General features: G+C 37.9%; 1 long non-coding RNA gene and 1 pseudogene across 1 annotated transcript; one reads left to right on the top strand and one right to left on the bottom strand.

The window, feature by feature from the left end:
- The first annotated feature begins 509 nt into the window (after positions 1 to 509).
- LOC148697579 (uncharacterized) lies at positions 510 to 1,442 on the top strand. The gene is made up of 3 exons (XR_015961250.1): positions 510 to 605; positions 734 to 817; positions 925 to 1,442. It is a non-coding gene; the product is annotated as an uncharacterized LOC148697579 (long non-coding RNA).
- A 12,519-nt stretch (positions 1,443 to 13,961) lies between these two features.
- On the bottom strand, positions 13,962 to 17,308 carry LOC137721779 (uncharacterized; annotated as a pseudogene).
- Between the last annotated feature and the right edge of the window lie 3,625 nt (positions 17,309 to 20,933).

Genomic DNA, 20,933 nt, shown 5'->3' on the forward strand with positions numbered 1-20,933 from the left:
GATAAATCAATTCATGTTTTTTTAAGGCCGTCTACTAGTGGCATATTTTTTTACTAGCCTAAAATTAGTCATTTATTCTTAATTATGAATTCATGTTCATGTTTTTCTCGGTTAAGTGTGGTTTCGTATGCAAGACACTTGCGGCAGTGATAAGTGGAAAAACATAGCGAAGTGGAAGAAAGCGGAGACAATTGGTGGGGTTGGTTTAGTATTGTTCTCTTTTGAAAAAAAAAACTACTTATGCTATGCTGTGATAATAAGTAATTATGAAATAAAGCAACAAATTTTTTGATAAATTTTTTTGTAAAAGTGATTTTTGGCAAAAAAAAAAAAAGCATTATAATGTTTGGTAAACCTTTATATAAAACAGTTGTAACTGTGTGAAATGATAAAAAAAAAAAAAGTATAATACTAGATATTCCATTAATTTAATTTTTTTTAACAAATAAAAGATAAGAAATATAATAGAATAATTATCTAATATAACTTATTTTATTTATTTAGAATTTCTTATTTTAATCTCTCTTTAGAATTCTAGAAGCACCGAGTCCTCGAGCTTCTCGCTCTCCCCGACGATGGCGTCCCCAGGCTGCTCCTCGACATTGGTAATATTTCAAAACCCAACTCCCCCAATCTTTCAATTCAATTTTGCGTAAAAAATCCAAAAGGGGTTTGATTTTATTCACTGAAATGGTGAAAAAAGTTGAGTGAGTGATTGAGGTTTTCACTGTAGGTTGTGGGTCGAGGCTCAGCGGAGACACATTGTCAGAGAATGGGCATTAGTGGATTGGTTTGGATATTTCCCAGGCGATGCTTGGTATGTGTTTTTATTTTGGGGTTTTGTTTATCATTTTCGATTTGGTTTTCAGCTTCTTGATTGCTTGTTTGTTCTAAATCGGAATTTCATTTCTTTGATGACTGGAGATGTGGCATTGGATCTGATATGATCATCTCTCTCATCTATTCCGATTGATTCTCACTTGGATTCTGGGTTGAAGAGGGAAGATTGCAAGCAGGAATCTTTTTCTCGCTCGGATTCTGGACTGGTTCTTGCTTGGATTCTAGGTTGATTCTCGCTCGGATTTTGGATTTGATGCAATCGGCAAATTTTCAAAAATGGTTTCTCAAAAAGATTGAATCTTTTTCTTATGTGTGTATTTGGAGGATCTGGAAGGAGAATAGGGATGAATGGTGGTGGTCGGTGTTGAGCGGGAGTGGGCGGGAAGGCTGCCGTCCTACTCTGATGCGAGGGGGTGAACGGGTGTGAGAGATTCAGTTTGAGTATTAAGGACAAGGCCTGTCATTTTGTAAAAATGACGAGGGTGTTATTGGACTTTAGAAAGTTTCATTAAAGGTGTACTGTAGCTTAGCGTGGTTCTACTTTTTTGATGATTTTTGTTGTCAATCACCACAGCTTTTCTGATGATTTCTGTTGTCAATCATCACAGCTTCCAAAATAATCCCTCTTTTTTGAGTTTACCGAACACCTTCAACATAAAAACTTAAAAAATAAGCAGCTATTTTTTTAAGCACTTCAATGCTGAACCAGGGCTCAATCACACCCCGTGCCGACAGTGGTAAGTGGCTTTTCTCACTTGCCATCCATGGAAGGATAGCTAGTAATTAATTTAAAATGCAATCGAAACAAGTTAAAGCTCCTAATCTCTGCATAAATCATTGCTACTTTGTTCTCTAAGCAGTTGTTGAAAGTTTTCTCCAAATCAACTATAGGGGCAAAGCCAATTCCATTAATATATGTTGCTTTTGAAGGTCGGGATTTTTTTGGGGCTGGCGGGCATCGAACATTCTCTGGTCACATTAATCTAGCCTCTTTATGTGTAGGTGCTGTTGAAGTTGCTTCTTCCGATTTTTCTTTGCTTTTGGTTTTGATTGGCTTCACTGAGGTTAAATCCATCTTGATGACTAAAATCAGCTAAAACGTACACTACTGAACAACAAACAAACGCACGGAGGCAATTGAGATGCAAAGTACGTAGCCAAGGAAATTAAAGGTGGTTTTGTTGAGATCAATATTAAGGCCTACATTTATACTAGTGTGTTCATCGGCTGTTTCTAGCTTTTCTCACTTGCCAGCGGCTGTTTCTAGCTTTTCTCTCCATTGCCCAGCGGCTGTTTTGGGCTTTCCAATGGCTTTATCTAGCGTTGCCGCACCCTGTATATAAATAAATATAGGGTGTGGTTTACATGCCTATTTTCTGATTAAGTTTCATGTTCTTATGGAATAGGAAAGTACACTTTCATTCCTTTTCCAATATATGTTCTAGGATTCCCAATCTAATGATTCTAATTGTACAAGCAAACTTTGATTTTTTCCTAGTCCCTTTAGGAGAAGAATCGGTGCTCCTTTAATTTTCCTAATACAATCCTAAGCAAAGTATGACATTAACTTTGACGAGCCAAAATCCTAACACATGATTGGTCGGCCCTAACTATATTAGAGAGATGATACAAATGTGGTATGCAAAATGTGGTAAGTGTAGCATTACTCAATTAAGTTTTGAAAATCATGAATTTGTCACCTCATCCTAACTCCGTTAAGGTTTTCCATCCAAAATAAGTCATGTGCCTTGCACATGACTAATTTTCAAGTTTATTTCGGATATTTCAACTTCCCACTTGATCCCCTTCAAGATTATTTTGGACATTTTAAGGTTATTTTTGGACATTTCAACCCTTTTTTTAATGGATATGATTGACCACATTAAATTTTCAAAGCTTGTAATTAGTTTAACCCTATTTTAGTGGAATCTAATGTACTTTTAGTAGTTCACCATAAGTTTTTCAAACGAGTGTGGCATATTTTTTTACTAACTAAATCACTATTGAGATTCGAACGTAAAATCTCTTGTAAGAGAAATATCTCTAAACAATATTTCTAAGTAACAAAAGACTTTTCCTTTAATATACCTTTAGTTTTACGAGCTAACCAACCCAATCAAAGTCTAGGCACTAAACGAGCCATTTTCATAGAGGGGTGGCCGAGGACTTGGAATAAAGCAATCATCACCTCGGAAATTTTCATGAGAAGTAGTGGAAGTGGATGCATAATAAAATTAGCCACTTATTCTTCTTTAATTATAAATTAATGTTCATGTTTTTCCCCGTTAAGTGGAAGAAAGCAGAGACGATGGGTCGCATTCACTCGCACCCTACTAGGCCACTTCCTTTGTGCTCTTGGGTGCCTTTCCCATCCTAATACCTATGAGATATATAATACTTGATTAGGAAGTGTTATTGACCTCTAGCAATCACATAACTTTGCACGAAACACTCGGGCAACTTACACTAATGGTTGCCAGTATTACACAAGAGACAAACACAGAAGAATAATTCAATAACTCTGAATCTCAGATGGGAAGCCAATAGATTCAAATGAAGTGAATGCTGGAGGCACATTATCACCCTAGCAAAAGATGTAAATCAAATGACTCTGTGAGCAGATCAAAAACTGATATCAGACATCCAGAGAACAGAACATCATTTAGGACAAAGTTGAGTTTGAACATCATTCAGAACAAATCCCCATGTTAATTTCATTTAGAACAAAAAATTTACAAAATTAAAGTTGGGTTCTTCATATTCTCTATTGGGTATCGAAAGTCATGTGCAAAGCTTGGAAATAACCAAACCAACATCCAATTTACTACACACCTAAGAAAAACATAAGCAAGAAATAAAACAATGAAAGATCATAAAAGGTTCAGCAATACTAAACTAAATTACAGTTGGATTTAAAGATGCATACTCAAGCAGCTCCTTGTTGCTTCTATCAACACAATTAGATTCTTGAGGGGGGGTTGCCCGGATGACGGGGCAACACATCTCAAGGCGGCGAAGTGGAGGGATTGTGCGAAGCCAAGTCATATTTTTTGCCAAGTCATCGTTTTGGGTTTGGGAGTGGGGAGGGTTAAACCCTCGGGGAGAGTGTCTTTCTCCATAGGCAATGTTTTGCATTGATTAAACGAGGCAGTTTTTTATTTAAATGATTAAAGAGGGCGAGAAAGTTCGACACTATTACAATAATGAGTAGACAGAGTTTTAAACTCATGATGCATAGGAGGTTGGTGGCGAGTGGGTGGCGGGTCGGGGTGGGGGGACTCATGCAAGTTGGAGAAATGGCTTAAGTACAAAAATGAGTGAAGGTCAGTTTGGTAGCTCGGCTTATACATGACTATTTCGACTAAAAAGAGAACTAGTGTTTTGGTTGTTGTAATTTAGGGCATGTATAGAGGGAGAGGAACTTTTGGTGTTCCATATTCTGTCTTCAAGTCTTGTATAGAGGAGAGAAACTTATCCACAACGAAATGCACATGTGATGTTATGATGAAACAATCACACATTTTTATGTGTCCTATCTCTTTTGCATGACAATATACGAATTTGAGGTAGCATTTATATATGTTGCATGAAAAATCTTTTTTGATACCACGATACTTTACGTCTGAGCAGAGGGGATAATCTACTCTAAGAGGAAAGGCTGAGTTAGGTCATTCAATAGATCAGTTACTTACTAGGTATCACCTAAACCACAGTTCCAAGTGATTGCGAATTGCAATGAAGTTGAAGGGAAGGTGACAAATTTTCCTCGACTCTTACTGATGACAAAATTTGGTTGCCATGAGATATATTCAGCAACAAGCTGATGCTGAATTGACATTTTTGTTAAAATTGGTTCATGACGTGTTCAAGTTGCTGGAAGTGATGATCTTTTAAGGGTTGCTGGTGTTGCCAATTGGCAATTGACCAGCCAATGATTGTACAAGGGACTGCTGCGTGGCATGAGATATAAAATTTGGTTGTCCTTATCACCTCAACAAGTCTCTCTAATTTTTTTTTTTTTTTTTGTACATAAAGCGGGAAATCCAATGAGGTTTGATGTCGAGTGCTTCAGTTTGCCGTACACGTCAGAATGATTCGTATTTTACCATAAATGTAATATTGTCACATCCTAGTCTTAGCTCCGCCGTAGCACGATATTGTCCGCTTTGGGCCCCAACCACGTCCTCACGATTTTGCGTGAGTTCCCAAAAGGCCTCATGCTATTTGGAGGTGGGCATGAACATATAAGGCACATAACCCCCTCTCCGTTGGTCGATGTGGGATGTTACAATCCACCCCCCTTAGGGGCCCGGAGTCCTCATCGGCGCACTCTCACCACACGGCAGAGTGCCTCTGATACCATTCTGTCATATCCCAGTCTCGGCTCTGCCGTAGCACGATATTGTTCGTTTTGGGCCCCGACCATGCCCTCACGTTTTTGTTTCTGGGAACTCACGCGAGAACTTCCGAGTAGGTCACCCATCCTAGGAATGCTCTCGCACGAACTCGCTTAACTTCGGAGTTCCGATGAAACCCGAAGCCAGTGAGTTCCCAAAAAATCTCGTGCTATATGAAGGTGGGCATGTACATATAAGATACATCACCTCCTCTCTGTTGGTTGATGTGGGATGTTACAAATATACATATACGTATATATTGAAATATGTATGGTTGGATCATCTACCAAAGGTGTTCACTTGCAGAGCATAAGTTTCGGATCGCATTGTATATGAGGGTTTTTTCTGTTAAGTATCATAATCTATGGGAAGAGGATCGAATTCTGGAGCAAAAGGTTGGACAAGACACACTATCTGGCCAAAATCACTAAGCGGGATGAATTCAATTGAGATTTTGAAGGATTTTGAAAGAGTATGGCATTGACATACTGAACCATTAACCAACAAGGAATCTTTAGCAGAATCACATATTTAGTAGAAGATAAAAGGAAATGCCAAGTTGAGATAATGAACATAAAATCGCATATTTTAAATTGAATGAACAAAGCTCCAAGTACACTGAGGAGTTCAAACATCCATAGATGGATGCCACATACTAACTACAAAGATTACGAGGGAGAATTACCGAAGTCATAAATTAGTTCGCTAGACTAGCCACAGAATCAGAGTTGGTTGGAAACATATCGAACAAGAAAATACAACAGTCAAACATACCAGCAGTAATAAGCAAGCTTGTTGGGGTTAAAAAATGCTTGACTACTTTGGAGATGTTTATCTCACAAAGGAGAATGTAATGCAGCGGAATTTGATAGGCAACAGAAAGAAAAAACACTCAAAGTGTTATACAAATTTTTTATTCTCACACAAACTTAGTACAAGAGGAAACGCTCAAACACTCTCACACTTCTTCACTCTTTTTCTCACTTCTTGCTCTCTTGATTGTTACTTTCTTCTTAATTGATACAAATGGTGTGGATGCCTTCTCCTTTTATAGGCATGGATGGAACCTTGGAGAAGCATGGAAACATCATTCTAGAGATATCTGGATAATTTCAATACCTTGCTAAGCTAGAATTATCTACAGTAATCTTGCATGTTGGTGGAACCCTCACTATTCTTCTAGACTCTTCCACCAACTTGAAATTTGCTAGAACTCTTTAGCATGTGCATGGATCTTTCTTTGTGTATGGGCCGAATCAATTGTCTTGGGCCAAGACAAGATTACAATTCAACATCCCCCCTTAATCTTGTCTTGTGACCTCGATTGAGTTTCTTAGTCTGACAAAGTCTTCTTGTTTGAGTGGCTTGGTGAATATTTCGGCAACTCTGTCTTGAGACTTCACGTATTCCACTTGCACATCTTTTCTTGCAATACACTCTCCTAAGAAATGATAACGGGTATCTATGTGTTTGCTCTTATCATGGAATACTGGATTCTTTGCTAGAGCTATTGCAGACTTGTTGTCGACATAGATCTTTGTTGGCTCTTTGTGGCATGCTTAATTCTTTCAGCAAGTTTCTCAGCCAGATTGCATGGCAAACGCATGCAGTGGCCGCTACGTATTCAGCATCACAGGTAAATAGTGTGACAATAGGTTGCTTCTTCGACATCCATGTGAATGCAGTATCTCCCATGAAGAACACAAATCCAGTAGTGCTTTTTCTATCGTAGGAATATCCTGCCCAATCACTGTCACTATATCCAGCAAGTTTGTAGTTATCAGAACTTGAATAGAACAAGCCAAAGTTAACAGTACCTTTGAGGTATCGAAGAATTCTTTTGGCGGTCTTCAAATGTGTAGTTGTGGGATTATCTATGTAGCGACTGACTAATCCGGCGGCATAAAGAATCTAGTCTTGTGCAAGTTAAGTAGCCCAAACTTCCAACTAGACTTTTGAAAAATGTTGGATCTACGCTTTCTCCTTTGTCATGCTTGGTTAGTTTGACTCCGTATTCCATTGGCGTGCTTACGGGCTTGCAGTCGTCCATTTTGAACTTTTCAGTATCTCCTTTGTGTAGCTTTCTTGGGAGATGAAAATGCCTTCTTCGTTTTGCTTGACTTCAATGCCTAGGTAGTATGCCATCAACCCGATGTCGGTCATCTTAAATTATTTGGTCATCATTCTCTTGAACTCTTCAAACATGCTTGGATTACTTCCGGTGAAGATTAGATCATCCACATATAAGCACACAATCAAAATATCTCCATCTTTGACTTTGACGTGGAGAGCATGTTCATGAGGGCACTTGATGAAGTTGTTCTCCTGAAAGTACTTGTCGATGCGCCTATTCCATGCTCGTGGCACTTGTTTTAACCCATAGAGGGCTTTCTTCAGCTTCAGAACTTTGTCTTCATGCCTTTTGATTTCATAGCCTGACGGTTGCTGAATGTAGACTTCTTCTTCAAGGACTCCATTTAGGAATGCGGACTTCACATCCATTTGTTGAATCTTCCATTTGTTTTGAGCTGCCAAATAAATTAGTAATCGTATGGTTTCCAAACGAGCAACGGGTGCAAATACCTCATCATAGTCGATTCCGGCTCTTTGACTATAGCCCTTCGCCACTAGTCTTGCCTTGTATCTTTCGACCTCTCCATTGGCATTTTTCTTTGTCTTGTACACCCACTTGACTTCAATGGCTTTTTGTCCTTTCGGAAGAATAGCGAGTTCCCATGTGTCATTCTTGTGGATTGCTTTAATTTCTTCATCCATTGCTTTCCTCCACTTAGTATCTTGCACTGCTTCTTGGAAGTCGACTGGTTCACAATCAGCAAAGAGTCAGAAAAATGTAGGATTATCAAGTCTTTCAGCTACCTCATAGAAATCTCGTATACTTCTTGTGCGTGGTACTTTTCTTTCATTTAGACTCCCATTTGACGATGCTGATGCTGGTGAATTACCATGATTGGTTGATGTTGGTGAAGCAGGTGGAGTAGTGGATTCTTGTTGAACCTCTTTTGCTTACTCCATCATCCCTTGTTCATTCTCTTCTTCAAATTAAGGAAAGAAGTGAAGATCACCTGCATGCGGGCCAAAATCCCATTCTCCTTCTTCATCGAATGTCACGTCTCGACTGATCACCGTCTTTCCATTGTTCAGATTATTCAGCTTATATCCTTTTGAATTTGTGTCATAACCGATGAAGATTAACTTCTCACTTTTGTCGTCGAGTTTGCTTCTCCTCTCGTCTGGTACATGTACATGGGCTATACTTCCAAAAACTCTTAGATGAGAGATACCTGGTTTTCTTCCACTCCATGCTTCTTGCGGAGTTTTTCCCCACACGCTTCTTGTTGGAGACCGATTGGATAGGTAGACAGCACATGCAGCTTCTGCCCACAATTCCTTAGGCAATTTCTTGCTTTTGAGCATGTTTCGAGCCATGTCGAGGATGGTTCGATTTTTTCTTTCCGCCACACCATTTTGTTGAGGGGATCTTGGAACTGTCAAAGGTCGATGAATTCCATTTGCTTCACAAAACTCTTGGAATTCCTTCGAAGTGAATTCTCATCCTCGATCAGATCTCATGGCTTTGATCTTGTAACCACCCTCTTTTTCTACGACGGCTTTGAACTTCTAGAATGCTCCAAATACCTTTAATTTCTGCTTCAAGAAATACACCCAGGTTTTCCTTGAAAAATCATCAATGAAGAAAAGGAAATAATTATTTTTACCCAAAGAGCTTGGTTTTATTGGACCACACATCGGTGTGAATGAGCTCGAGTGGCTTCTGGGCTCTTGTGGTCGACTCCTTTGGAAAGCTTTTCCTGAACTGTTTCCCATGTAAACATCTTTCACAAACTTGATCAAGGTGGCTGATGCACGGTAAGCCTCTCACCATCTCCTTCTTGTATAATAACTCCAGTCCCCCAAAGTTAAGATGCCCAAAACGAAGATGCCAAAGCCAAGATATGTCTTTGTAACATATCTTGAGACACTTTGCAACATCATTTTGAATGTTCATGGGAAACATCCTATTCTTTGACATTTTCGCCTTGGCAATTAATCTTCCTTTGTCATCTCTAAGAAAAAGGCTATAATTTTTCGTATGAAAATCATAACGTTTTTCTAAGAGTTGACCCAAACTCAAAATGTTGCTTTTCATATTGGGCATGTAGTAGACATTTGAAATTGATTGGTGACCGCCATTTTTTAGGGGAATAAGGATGTTACCTTTTCCTTTTACAAGTATTTTGGATTCGTCTCCAAAAGAAAAGTTGCCACTCACTGATTCATTGAGCTCTACGAAGATGCTTCTTCTTCTGCACATGTGGTTGCTGGCGCCGGTGTCAAGGTACCATGTATAGTCTTGGTCTTCATCATTGTTCTTGCATGCTAGTACAACGCCATTCTCTTCTTTCTCTTCTTTCACATAATTGACCTTCTCATCAAGTCTGCTGTTTGGAGCTCTACATTCCCAAGCATAATGCCCAAACTTTTGATAATTGTAGCATTGAACTTGAGATTTTTCATACCTCAAGTTTAAGCGTCCTCTTCCACAACCTTTTGTTGAGCTTCCTCCTCTTTCGTAGTTGCTATGGTTGTTGAAGTTCCAACCACGTCCACGTCCATGTCCATGTCCGCGACCTCGGCCACGACTTCTTTCGTATTGGCTTCTCTCGTTGTCGAAGCTTTCTTCTTTCTTCTTTGGCTGAACATGCGTCTTAAGGAGCTGCTCATCATTCCCTTGCCTCTTCTTATGTTTCTCTTGATATGCTTGTAGCGAACCCATTAATTGCTCTTTACTAATTTCTTCCAAGTTTTTAGTTTCTTCAATCGTCACGACAATTTGCTCGAACTTGGGGTCCAACGAGCATAGTATCTTCTCCATAATTCTAACATCTTCTAACTTTTCTCCGTTTCTTTTTAATTGATTGGAAACGGATAAGACTCTTGAGAAATAATCAGAGATTGATTCAGACCCTTTCATTTGTAGAGATTCAAACTCACCTCTTAATACTTGAAGACGAACCTTTTTCACTTGTTCGGCTCCTTTGTAAGAGGTTTGAAGCTTCTCCCATGCTTGCTTGGCAGAGGTTGCACTCGAGACCTTCTCAAAGCCATTGTCATCTAATGCTTGGTAGATAAGGTAGAAAGTCTTCTTGTCTCTCTTTCTTGAATCTTTCAAACTCTCATTCTAGGGTTGAGACAGAGTAGCTTCATCTTCTGGCTCAGTGTAGCCTTTCTCCACGACTTCCTAGTCATCGTGTGCACCCAAAAGGGCCTTCATTTTGATACTCTAATTATCGAAGTTATTGTTGTCGAGCACTGGAACTTGGAAGGCTGCCATAGCGTTGCTAGTCATAGCTCTGATACCACTTTGTTGGGGTTTAAAAATGCTTGACTACTTTGGAGATGTTTATCTCACAAAGGAGAATGTAATGCAGTGGAATTTGATAGGCAAGAGAAAGAAAGAACACTCAAAGTGTTATACAAATTTTTTATTCTCACACAAACTTAGTACAAGAGGAAACACTCAAACACTCTCACACTTCTTCACTCTTTTTCTCACTTCTTGCTCTCTTGATTGTTACTTTCTTCTTAATTGATACAAATGGTGTGGATGCCTTCTCCTTTTATAGGCATGGATGGAGCCTTGAAGAAGCATGGAAACATCATTCTAGAGATATCTAGATCATTCCACTACCTTCCTAAGCTAGAATTATCTACACTAATCTTGCATGTTGGTGGAATCCTCACCATTCTTCTAGACTCTTCCACCAACTTGAACTTTGCTAGAACTCTCTAGCATGTGCATGGATCTTTCTTTGTGTATGGGCCGAATCGATTGTCTTGGGCCAAGACAAGATTACAATTCAACAAAGCTTCCTCAGAAAAACACCTGATTGTAATATAGCCTAAGCCTCAATGATGAACACAACAAAATGATTTCCGGAAGCCAAACGAAACTTGACCTACGAAGATCATCTTTTCTTGAAACCATACTTATTCCGTTCATAGAACAGATCCGTTTTGGCACTTCCCAAATCATGAAACTCAATTAGCTTTCGAGAGCCCCTTAGATGCTCCTGCATCAACTGATAACACTACTACAAATTCAAAAATTTCAAGACTAACCCAATATGCAAATCTGCGTAATTTCAACACTTTCATGCCAAATTGCAGGGTGTTTATATTCACAAATCATGAAATTTACGCCAAACCGATCAGCTACGAGTATTTGCAAACTCATTTACAACTACGCACAAAAATAATAAAAGTGGTTTGCTTTTGTAACAAGAATTCATCAAGAGTACGAACTAACAAAGAATGCAAATTCAATAATATGTGCAATTTCATCTTCAATGAAAACAGTTCATTGACCCATAAGTACAAAAACAGAAAAACCCACAAAAATCCAACTTTTTTATTCATTTTTTAATTTCTAATTACTCTTTCAACTTCTGGGCGCTAACGATATTGCCTGATTCCCATCACAGAAAACAAATTTTGGGATTTAAAAAGGCTGTGTAAATGGATGAAACGATTCATGAATTGAACAGAAAAGGAACCCTAAAACAGGTAATCGAATGCATAATAAAACTAGTCACTTCCGCTATAAACTTGAATTTCAGATGGAAAAAATTCAAAAGTAAGCAGCAGTTTCTACATACGCGAAAGCTAGATAGGAAGAACGAGTGGCTAAAGGACCAATGCTTACGGAAGATAGTTGGAGAGAAATCAGATCAGGGGCTGCTACTGTATGAGAGATGAAAGCACAAATGGGGGGGACTGGTGCGATTGGGGAAGTAGGGCTCGGCTGACGGAGAGAATCGAATAGGGCTAATGTTTTGTTTTCTTTTAAGTTTCAATTAAAAATTCATACAACAATTTCAATTTTTAAAATTTTTTTCTTATTTAATATTGAGTAGATGATTTTCGCCTAGCCTGACTTTTTACTCTTTTTAATTTTGACAGCCAAATCTATAAATCAACGGACAAGATTTAACAAGTTTTGTGAAAATTAAGAAGTGTTTATGTTCATAACTTCATTTTTATCAAAATGGCTTTATATAATTTAATAAAAAAACATATAATGAATTACTATAAATAAGAATGACAAAAACATGAGAGCAGTGGTGATAGTATCATACATGAGTTTAGTTTGAGTGCAGTAGATGTATTGTAAATAAGTTAAAGTTTAGTATCATCGACAACTATTTCTTCATAAAATTTGTAATTGTCCTTATGATTAAAAAAAAAGTTCATTAGATATTTTTGGATAAAAATAAGTTTGTGAGGCTTTCTTCATTAGTCTTAAAAAAAAATTATTTTTATGGTAGGAGGGTAAATTGGCACGTTTCGATAGAACTCAAAAACTAAAATGAAGGTTGTAAAAATAGAAAGAAGGTCAAAAGTTAAGCTTAGTTAGTAAAAGGTATACAATGTGAAAATACGCACGTGTATAACCTTACTAAAATATACTTGGAAATTTTGGGAATTTTTTAAAATTGTAATATTATTTAATCAATAATATGGGTAAAATGCATGAATTTATATATATTTATTAAAAAACGTGTGAAAATAACATGTTTTAAACGTGAAAAATATGTATCATACGTTGGAGTTTTAAAAAGCTTACAATTTAACAAATCATTAATACGTGTACGGAAAACAAAACTTATTAAAATACATACATACATATACAATAAAGATATTATGCGCATATTTATATACTGTGAAGTTAAGTGACAATGCTAAAACATTTCAGAATTATTATTGACACTTCAGACAAAATCATTTCTGTCAAATCCTGGCCCAGACCCCCAACCACACCCTCACGGTTTTGTTTTTGGGAACTCACACGAACTTCCCAGTGGATCACCCAACATGGGAATGCTCTAGCCCGAACTCGCTTAACTTCGGAGTTCCTACGGAACTCGAAGCCAGTGAACTCCCAAAAGACCTTGTGCTAGGTGGAGATGGGAATATACATATAAGGCTTACAGGATCCACTCCCATGGACGATATGGGATGTTACAATTTCGTTCTTTTCTAATAAAACATATTGTAAGAAATGTTAGCAATTTTCATATCAAATTTAATGTTTTGTTTTGTTTTATACAAGCGATTTTATGGAGTGGATAATTGATCCTAGGATTTCAACTATAACGGAAAAATGCTCCTAACTTATGCGTCCCTTTCATTCCAAACCCTTTGCACTAAAACTTAACGTTTAGCTCACACCATCACTCAACTTTCTGCTTCTCTTTTACAAGGGAACATTTGTTTTATGTTTTCACTTATGAATATGGCAAAATAACATTTTTAGATCACAATAACAACAAATACCGAGATAAAGAAAAATGGAACTAGCAATGTTGTTACTATCCACCTTCTCTGTCACACTACTAAGACCATTTGCAATTTCTACTTTTTGCAGAAGTTAGCCATTCAACAAAGAACATAAAAAAAATTATCCAACAAAAACCGCTAATCATTAAAATTCTGAAAAGCACCACACAAATTAAAATCCGACAGCTTCAAGTCATACAAGTAAACACACCACAAACATCAACGAGACAAAATTCAAAGCGATAGCAAGAGAAAGAAAGCAAAAATAGAAAGAAAATTTTGGTGAGTAGAGAGTGGAAAATATTATTGATGAGTGATCATGTCCTTTCTCCTTTGAGCAGCATGCTTTGTCCTTCTCAAGTCTTCTTAAACTTTGAGGTACGAGTCTCTGATTGCGCTCATTTTTCTGACAACTGTGTCCATCAGTATCCGCTCCCTCGGTGACATTGCACAGCAAGAGAGTCCTATATGCATCATTGAAACCAAGCATTCCTTTAATTTCTTTGCTTTCACCGGGCCACAATTGTTACGTCTAGATGGAGTTCGTTCTCGCACTATGTCATCGTTGACATCACCATCTGTTTCAAGGTCGAGGATAATTGAATGGTCAACAATGTCCATGACATGGCCAGGCAAAGCCATGGCTACGAATTGGCAAATGCTTAGACTGCCTTTGAACATGTCATCAGTAGGCCTTTTTCCTGTGAACATTTCCAGCAATAGTATCCCATAGCTGTAAACATCTCCAAGTATGGAAACTTGGCCTCCTGTGCCATACTCTACTAGGACAGACATACAATATGTCAAATGCAATGGACTATTAGAACAATATCTTCTTTGGATTTATATGTTACTTATTTACCAAGGAAAAAAAAAAGAACCAGTAATGTATTTTTCGTAAATAGAGATTAATTAGTTGGTTTTTAGTAATAATTTACTAAGAACATAAAAAGGAAGTTAGAATGACAGAAACTCGTACCAGGAGGAATGTAGCCTACAGAACCCTTTAGCTGAGATGACATTGTTTGACTGAATGAGGGATCATTTGATGTTTAGAATAAGAACCTTGCTAAACCAAAATCCCCAACATGGGCTACCATATCTTCATCAAGAAGTACGTTGCTCGGCTTTAGATCACAATGAACAATGGCCGTTTCACAATGGTGGTGGAGATAATCTAACGCAGAAGCAACATCAATGGCAATGTTCAATCTTTGCATAAAACTCAATTTTTTACTTAGAGATTCCTCCTCATATCTTGGATACAACATTGAGTCTAGACTTCCATTTTTCATGAACTCGAAAACTAGACTTTTGAAGTCCTGGCCCTGATTATCAATGCTTGAGCATGCAGTTATGATCTTGAGAAGATTACGGTGCCTTATACTCCTTAAAAGTTTGCATTCATCTATGAAACTCTTGGAAGCTCCTTGTTGTTGAAGGTTGAATACCTTAATAGCAACTACTGTTCCAACACTAGAAATTATCCCTTTATAAACAGAACCAAAACTTCCCGAACCAATTAGATTATCCACAGAGAACCCATTAGTTGATTCAACGAGTTGTGAGTATGAGACACCTGATTTCCAATCCTTATAAGAGTGTGAACTTGCAAGTCTATCTCTAGACTTTTTCGACATTGAACAAGCACCAAAGAGGCCTGATAGAGCAATTATGATTGCAAGTGCACATGCTATAGGGATGACTACTTTTGGGGAAAGTGGTCCTCGAGATGAATGGTGCTTTTTTGGGGGGCATAAAGGTAAATATAATTGTGGGAGGCAACCACAGAGCCTATGATTTCCAACAACAGAGACACCACTGACATTTGCAAAAATACCTTTTTTAGGCAACTCGCCCTCAAAATCATTATACGAAAGATTGAGATACTTGAGAGCATCCAACTTGCCTATGAATACAGGAATCAGCCCAGACAAGTTGTTGCTTGAAATATCAAGTCTTTCCAAGCCCTTTAAATCTTTAAGAGATTGAGGAATTGTTCCTTCAAACTTATTACCTTGCAAATGCAAGCGCTCCAAACTAGCACAACTGCCAAGGTTGCTTGGGATTTCACCTGATAAATTGTTTCTTAATACATTTAGCTCTGTGAGATGCAATAAATCACCCACTTGAAGGGGCAGCGAACCAGTCAAATAATTGTCAGACAGGTCTAAAGAAACTGAAAGGGTTGAAAGCTCCATAAGGGTTTTGGGTATGGTGCCCGTAAGGTTGTTACTTGAAATGTTAAGATCTAAAATGTTTCGGTAGTTTCCAAGACTTGGAGGTATATTACCCTCAAACCTGTTGAACTCCATATGGAGGTTTAACAATGAAGTCATGTTACCAAGGGAAGACGGGATTGACCCAGAAAATTCGTTACTACCCAAATACAGTTGCTCTAACTTCTCTAGCTTCCCAATTTCATGCGGGACACTACCGTCCAAATTGTTATTTTCTAATTGTGGAGCGGTCAAGTTTATAAGGTTTCCAATGCCGTTAGGGAGGCTTCCATGTATAAAATTTCCCCCCAGTGTAAGATAATTAAGTTGGGTCGAAAGGTTGGCTATGGATCCCGGGATTCCTCCTCCAAAGTTATTATCGCTAAGTGCCAAAAGCTCCAAACTAGTGCAATTAGCCAAGAAACTGAGAAAACTCAAGTCACCAACTTTTCTGTTTCCTAGTTGATTGTGGTGAATGTTTAGCCTCAATAAGCTTTGCAAGCTTCCTACACTTTCACCAGGGACTGTCCCAGACAGGCCATTTACAGAAAATTCAAGAATCTGAAGTCTAGAAGCATTTGACAAAGATATAGGAATATCTCCTGTGAATTTGTTCTCGTTGCAGTAAAATTCTACGAGATCAGGAAGCATAGTGCCGAGATTTGGTGGTAGCTCTCGATGCAACTGGTTGATAGAAACACTGAAAATTTGTATGGAAGAAACATTATAGATTGAAGAAGGGACCATACCAGACAAATTATTCAGCTCAACTACGAATTCCACCAAGCCTGTTATATGCCCCAGCTCATTTGGTATGCTTCCTTGCAAATTGTTGCTCCCAAGATACAGGAACCTCAAAGAAGAAAAGTTTCCTATCCAGGGTGGGATGGTTTCAATGAGACTGTTACCATAAAGCAATAGATATTCTAAATTCAACAATGAACTGAGTTGGTTGGGGATGGACCCTTTAATCCGATTGACTTGCAGATCAAACACTCTTAGTTGTTTGCATTGTGACAAATTAGTTGGAATTACCCCACGGAAGGAATTTTCAGAAAGGTTGAGATATTGTAGGCTTTGTAGATAACCCATTTCTGGAGGAATTTCTCCATGAAAGTTGTTGGCTCCCAAATTGATTCCAGTAATATAAGTAAGATTTCCAACGGAAGCTGGAATGGAGCCTACCAACTTTTGAGATTCCAGGTTCAACATCAGGACTCTTTTGGTAGAACGGTGGCAAGAAACCCCAACCCAACTGCAGAAATGGATGGAATGATTCCACGAGCTCATGACATCGAAAGGATCTGCAGTAATTCTTTTCTTGAAGTCTAGCAGAACCAAGCGATCAGATTCATTTCCAAGCAGAGTAAGGCTGCGAAGTGCTGCAGATTCGAGGCATGTACTCATGCATAAAAGAATGATCCCATGCAGGAGTTTGAACAAAACCATCTTACGATTGGTACGTGAATGCTCCATAATTGTTCTAAGACAGAGAGCAAAATAGGTTAATTAACTAAGTTGAATTTGCACAAATGCATAAAAGAGAAGACATGCTATCACATAGAAGAAAAACTTGATTCAATATGTTTACAAAAAATGCGATAGCAACTATAACTACCAAAAATAATAGAGCTTCGTCCTGCCGTACATGTTACAAGGAATGGTGGAGATCTTTCAAATTGAAGGGGAACCTTGTCAAATTTTAATTAATCTTTTGACCACACAAGAGTTTGATCAATGCGATCGCTCACGAGTAACATTTAGAAGAAAAAGTTTGTAAGAAATTTGGGAGTAAATGTTTTGAGAAGCAGCTCTCAATTTCCAGTTTTATTTTTGCTGATTTTTGAAGTGGTTGTGAGAACCGGTTCTTTTGAACCAATTTAATCGGCTTTAGTGATTGCATGTGGAGGGTTTTGGAATTTGTAGAGTCGATCTGAAAATATGGTGGAATTTGTTTTCTAAAATTTGGTTTTGGATGAGAAAATGATGATAAACAAAGGGGAAGTGTAAGTCGTCTTTTCCTCTATTTTGTTGATTTTGTCTCTGGGTTTCTCACAAAGCTAGCATCTTGGTTAATTTTCTGACTATGGTTTCTTATAGGCTGGTGCTCATACTCTTAAATATCATTATCATATACGTGTGGAGTCAGGGGTGGAGCCAATTAAGGCTTATAAGGGGTAGCAATGTAGTTCTTCTTCTAACATTTTGCTAAGTTTGTTCAGCTCTAAACCCTTCTCGCCTTTTAATTATTGAATTCCTTACTAATGTTGTTTTGGCTTTTAGTTAAATTAGGTCAAGAAAAGTTCTATACTTAATTACTTTTGAAATGATAATTATCAGTCTACTACATAGATATATTGAATTTATTATAAACAGTTATGAAAAATAGTGAAACACCAAAATGAAAAACAACAGAGATAATGCACAAGTAAAATGAATAAGGGATTATACATTAGTATTTAAGCTATATAATGTTTATGGATGTGTACCTTACCTTATTGTGTAAAATAAAATATAATTGGGTTTTTGGTAAATTTTTCATCATTTTGTAGATTTTTTCCTTTAACTTTCTGGGTTTTGGAGAAATTTTCGTTAAATTTCTTGGTTTTTTTTTTTTTTTGTGATTTTATCTGGACTTTGTAGATTTTTTGTATGTTTTGTAAAATTCTTAGATTAAATTTCTGATTTTGTTAGTGATTGGCCAAATTCGAATTTGAAAAAAAAAATATATTACACCTGTGATTTGTTGTTTATGTGGTGAAAAATAGGATGTCTTTATACTCATCACAAAGAAGGGTGGAGGAGTTTTGAGATGAGGGTAATCAACTGCTTCGGAGCTTAAGGTTGACTGCTTCGGAGCTTAAGGTTGTTGGTTGAGAAATTAATACTCAAGTTAATTTAGGGGTTTGTGGGGGCTAATAAACTGAAGTCTATTTCATCTGCTTGATACAGGTTTTAGGGGTTTGTGGACAGTTTTCGGACAGAGTTTTCCCCATGATGAGCCCCACTGGACAACAGATACTGTGAATAGTAACTTTTGAGCACTGCTCTATTGGGTTGATGAGAAAGTGATTGAAACAGATCGTGTAAATAAATGTTGGTGGAGGTGTTGTTCTGCAGCCTCAAGAAGAACAAAGCAATGTGTTTGAAACAAGGTCTGACCGAAACTTTTATATAAAATTTCGCGTGTTTTGAGTTTTAAGCCATTCAAAGGTTTGTTAAGTAGGAATAAAAATGCCGGTTAAACAAAGATTACTAATTACTAACCAAATTCACATCTGTCTACATTAATCTATTAAGTAGGTAACTTATCAATTTTTTTGCGGGGATTTTGTGTACAGTGTGATGTGTTGGAACCAGCGATGCAAGTGCGAGACCTGATTGGTAGGGGTTTTCAATATGATTTTCTAATTTCCCCTAGCATGTTTTGTTTTGTTTTTGTTTTTGTTTATGGAGTATGTATTGTTGGAAAATCAAATAAAAACAGGTTGTTAATGGTTAAAACAAGCTGTCAGTTTCTTTCCAAGGTGTTTTTCAGCAACTACAAAGATCATTGCTTCCTCCATGTGTTAGCCGAAAGGTGGTTATTACAACCTGCCATGATGCAATGCATGTGTATGCCAACTATCAAAGTTGCTGCATGTGTTTGAAAGGGTGTAAAGATGTGGAACACCATCATTCATTATATGTATTGTTGGATTGTTTATTTTTTCAGTTTTGTATAAATAGGCCATCTTGCTAAGCCTTAGAATATATCATCCGAATCCCATTTCCCATTCTCATTTTTCAGCTTGTAAGCTATTGATTTTTGTAAACTCTCTTTTCATATATCAAAGTCCAAGTGTTTTTTTTCAAAGCTTGTTGCTTCCCTCCTTTCTCTATTTCTTTGTCCAATTTTATTGAGAGTGAAAGTGAGAGGTGTGATAGAGTTTGTAAACTTATCACCCACATATTTTGGTATTGAGTTAGTAAACTTTAGAATACCAACAATTGGTATCAGAGCCAGAATACCATTCTGGCAGGTGCAGCAGTTATGGCATCCAACTTAGTGCAGCTCCAAGTTCCCACATTGAAGAAAGAAAATTATGAAAGATGGTGCATCCAATTCAAAGCATTGTTTGGATCACAAGAGCTATGGGAAGTTGTCAGTAATGGGTATGTTGTACCCACTACCGAGCAAGAAGCCACATATACTGCAGATCAAAGGAACACTCTCAAGGACTTACGAAAGAAGGACCAAAAGGCGCTGTATCTTCTATACCAGGGTTTGGAAGATTCAACGTTCGAGAAGGTTGCAGAAGCAACAACGAGCAAGCAAGTATGGGATACACTCAATACAATCTACAAAGGAGTAGATCGAGTCAAGAAAGTGAGATTACAGTCACTTCGAGCAGATTTTGAAACTGCGCACATGAATGAAAGAAAGAGCATCTCCGACTATCACACAAGGCTCATTGCGATAGTAAATCAGATGAGGAGAAATGGCGAGAAACTCGATGAAGTACGAGTTGTGGAGAAAATCCTTCGGTCACTCACATCCAACTTTGAGCATGTGGTGACTGCCATTGAGGAATCGAAGGATTTGGAGACAATGAGCATAGAGGAATTGCTAGGATCCCTCCTAGTTCACGAGCAACGCATTCAGAAGAATGCAAGCCCCACAACGCTAGAGCAAGCTTTGGAGTCAAAGTTGAATATTGACAAACCAAATAAAGGTCGTGGGCAGTGGAACTCACGTCGTGGGAGTTCATCCAACCGTAGCCGAGGACGAGCCCGAGGAAGAGGTCGAGGCTATGCACAAAATCAAGGTCAGTCTCAGGAGTGGAGATCTACTCGAGGAAAGGCGCATATCCAGTGTCACAACTGTAAGCAATATGGACATTATGCCAATGAATGTTCACATAAAAATGGTGAGCATGTCAACATGGCATAATCAAGTGGAAATACTGATGAAGAACTTACAGTCTTGCTAGCACACCATGATTCCAGTAGCCAACAAGATGTTTGGTATTTGGACTCTGGTGCAAGCAATCACATGTGTGGAAAGAAGGAGTTCTTTGCCGAACTCAAAGATGGGGCCTATGGATCTGTAAGTCTTGGTGACTCCTCAAAGTTGCCA

The sequence above is a fragment of the Pyrus communis genome, chromosome 4 (assembly GCF_041283825.1).
Source record: "Pyrus communis isolate YQ-2024b chromosome 4, ASM4128382v1, whole genome shotgun sequence".
NCBI classification, from domain to species: Eukaryota; Viridiplantae; Streptophyta; class Magnoliopsida; order Rosales; family Rosaceae; genus Pyrus; species Pyrus communis.